General features: G+C 39.4%; 1 pseudogene; it reads right to left on the bottom strand.

Annotated features, from left to right (window-relative positions):
- Positions 1-641: 641 nt before the first annotated feature.
- LOC122898952 lies at positions 642-1,180 on the bottom strand (annotated as a pseudogene).
- Positions 1,181-3,795: the final 2,615 nt, after the last annotated feature.

The raw sequence follows: 3,795 nt of genomic DNA, 5'->3' as shown, positions 1-3,795 counted from the left end.
CTCTCCGGGTCTGAGATAGGCTGTTGTGTGTATGTTTAGATAAACTTGTACCCAAGTGCCTATCCAGCCATTGCAGGGGAATTTCATTCATGAGAATAATGTCCATAGTAAAGAAAGTGGGCCAGACTGTATAGTAGGTCTGCCTATGAAAGCGGGCTTAGATTTGACATCCTGGGATCTGGTTAAAGGATCAAATGAATCAGTAGATAAATTATTAATCATTTTTCTTTATGTGATTTGAAACACATTCCCATCCTCAAGTAAGTTAGGATGTAAGCCATAAGGTAGAGCATAATAATGAGAGTTGTGAAGTCTATACTCTGGAAGCTTTTATGTGTTTGGAAGTTTCTGGGAAGGAGGGGAGAAAGAGATTATCTACATTATAAAAAGATGACATGAGTAATCCCAAACAGGGAATAGTGAGAAACATTTTAAATGCTTCTCTTATAATGCTCAATAGACATAAAGCAGGAAATAAAAGTTAAATACATCATAAAGTGTGCATAATGGCTTTAGTGTAGGAATTGTGTGTCTGTTAACATGACTGAGGGAAACATAAAGAAATGTATGTAGTTATATTCTCTTTTTTTCTTACACAAAGGCAATTTATTCAGAGAAAACAATAATTTGAGGAATCCTGTTCAGAGATGGCTACCAGGTTGACCCCCTTTTCTGTGTGTGCTATCAGCGTGTATGAGGTTGACATCCTCCACCCACCTGATCTTCGATCCTGAGTAGGCAAGGGCTCTGAGGGATGACTAGGCTCCAGGTCCAGGGGTCTTGGTTCTATTTCCTCCTGTGGCCCGGAATTTGATGTGAAGGGCAGTGATGCCCAGTTTCTTGCACCTCTGGTCTATATCCTGGGCAGCCAACACAGCAGTGTAGAGAGAGGACTCATCTTGGTCATCCTTCACCTTCATCCCCCAGTCACACAGCAGATGGTTTCCTTGCCAGGAAGGTTGGTGACATGGACAAAAGTGTCATTAGGGGAGGCAAAAATGTGGCACACACCAAACACATTTTTTCCTTCAGCTATGTGAGGTTCAAGGCTGATGGCCTGTTATTCCTTCTTTCCTTCCCCTTGCAAGTTTCCATTTCTGCATGTCTTCTCCAGATTCTGCCACTGGAAGGGGAAAGTAGTTATATTCTTAGTGGACAGTGGGTCTTTTTGTTCCTCCATGATTGTGATACATAACAGCGTATAATGATTGGAACAGTGGGCAACATAATTCCTGCTTTCTTTGCAATTTCTTTGGAATGTACATTGAATGTGTTCCGAGGTTAAGGAATTATTTGGATATCTTCTGTACAGCCTTGTACCTCTAGACAACTGTACTGTATTGTACACTTAGATTTGTTAAGAGGGTGGAGTAGATCTCATGTTAAATGTTCTTACTGCAGTAAAATAAATTTCAAGAATAAAATAAAATAAAGGAATGTCTGGAAAGCAGGCTCATTTTCTTACTTTGCTCCCAGAACTTGTTCATATTAGGCATGTCTGTATATTTCCCTCGGCCACACAGCTTCCCCTCTGAAATTTGTGTATCCCAAACACCTCCCTGAGGTGGTGTAAAGGAAGTATATAAGTGTTTGAGTTTTAAATATTTTCCTAATGAAAGAATCTGGACTTGTGGAGACTTCATTGGTCATCTTGAACATGTGCTCACTTCCACATCTTAAATGGATCCTACTGAAAAGGAGCTCTTTTTTTAAAAGTGTCAAATCAATTCCACTGAAAATTCTGCCAACTGAGTCAGACCCAGTACTCAGATTAAATCTCTAGGAGTAAAATATGGCTTCTCTCCTTTCCTCACACAACATAGCCTGCCCTTACTGTATAATCTGAACCTTAAAAATAAAAGCGTGACCTTTTCTCATGACTTCTACCACTGTCACTCTTGTCCAAGTCACCATTCCTTGTTTCTTGAACTGCTGCTGGCATTCCTACTTCCACACTTGCCTACCCTAGAGTACATTGTCTATAGAGTAGTCAGAAAGCTCTTCCAACATCCTATTATGGTACTGTGGAAGGCAAGAGAGTTACCCTGAGAGGGTGGATTGGAATTGGAGGTATTGATGTGGACTCTTGATTTCTAAAATGTGTAAATATTTCAGTATATGTATGTTTCCACATGCAGACATAATATAGACAAACACATGCAAACATGCATATTTCCTAGCTCTATTTGCTGAAAGAAACTTGGAGCAGTAACACTCCCAGTAACAAAATGAATACAACCCCAGATCTTGACTTCTGACACCATCTCCACTAAAAGGAATCAGAGATTCTTGGAGAAATGACAATTTTCTAGGCTGGGTAAGCTAAGTACAATAAGATACTGAAAAAATCACTTTTGTTGAAGAACAGGGTCAAAGAGGTATGACCACCGATTGACCCATGAGCTAGATCTTGGCTCCCCAAGGCGCCTCATCCCTTCCCCTGTCCTTGGAACATGAGTTCAGCTTGCCTTTCCCACTCCCAGATGCTGCTCCAAGGACACAGCCTAAAGATGATGATGTGATGTTGAAAGTACCCACACAGTCTACGCAACTGAGCCATTAGGGCCTCTCAAGATATGAAGGGCAGGTGTGGGAAAACATTCATTTTGCTGCTGCCCGAGACAAGCCTCATATGTAAGCTCTCTTTGCTATTATTAAAATTGCCACCTACCAATATGGAGTGTCCTGCCTCTTTCTTCTGTCTCTACCAGCCCTCTGCATATGCGGGCTGGTTTCAGATTATATCAGGAAAGCACCTGAGTAGATTGTGTTAGAAAGCTGTGAACCACACTTTTGTTGAAAACTTAAGGAAATGCTCCCTTCCCCAAATAAGGAGGACTTGTCACATGGACACAGAGAATAGTTTGAAAGAGCTCCCACTGGGACAATTCAAGAAATAAAATAATTAAAGGCAGTAATTAATCATAAATCATTAAAAAACAGAAATCTACAATTCCACACAGATAATAAAATGAAACAAAGTGTGAAGAAGAAGGGAAAGCTCTTGTTTATGGTAGCATGTTGTAAACATGGTGTGAATATTGAATAAGGAAAATCATCATTTTGTAAGCATCACAGTAAAGAAGAATTCAGGCAAGGATCATAAAGAAATGTTAAATCTAGGGAGTAAATTTTGGTAAGGACCAGGGTATCTGCATAATTGTTTATTAGCAGCAAGGAGAAAAGAGTAACGATACAGTGGACACACTGGAAAACACAATGACTGAGTGATTAAAATTATTATCATAAAGGATGGGTAGGTGCATATTGCATGTCTCCAGATGGGATATCCTGAGAAAGACAAACATCAGTTCTATGTTATTTCTGCCAAGAATGCATAACCTGAATCTAATCAAGAGAAAATGTTGCACAGACCCAAAAATGGAGATCTATCTATTAAAATGGGGTTGGCAGGGCAGGGTTGGTTGAGAGGTGTGAGACCGAATGCTTCAAAACTGTCAATAATCATAAAAGGGGGGGAAAAAAGGTGGGAAATTGTTCCAGATTAAAAGAGCTAAGACTTGAAAATCAAATGCAATATGTGATTCTAGACTGGATCCTGTACTGGAAGAGAAAAAAAAAATACTGTAAAGGACTTGACTGATTCAATTGATGTAACTGGAAAACAGATGGTATTCTGGATAAAACTACTATATTTATAATACATTTTACTTAGGTTTATAACTTCTCTGTTATTATGTAGGACATATTAGTCAAGATTCTCCAGAGAAACAGAATCAATCGGACATAGATGGCCACATGGACAGATAGATAGATGCATACATACATACATAC

The sequence above is a fragment of the Neovison vison genome, chromosome 1 (assembly GCF_020171115.1).
Source record: "Neovison vison isolate M4711 chromosome 1, ASM_NN_V1, whole genome shotgun sequence".
NCBI classification, from domain to species: Eukaryota; Metazoa; Chordata; class Mammalia; order Carnivora; family Mustelidae; genus Neogale; species Neogale vison.
Note: the sequence above shows the minus strand (reverse complement) of the source record. Positions and strands in the feature narration are given on the sequence as shown.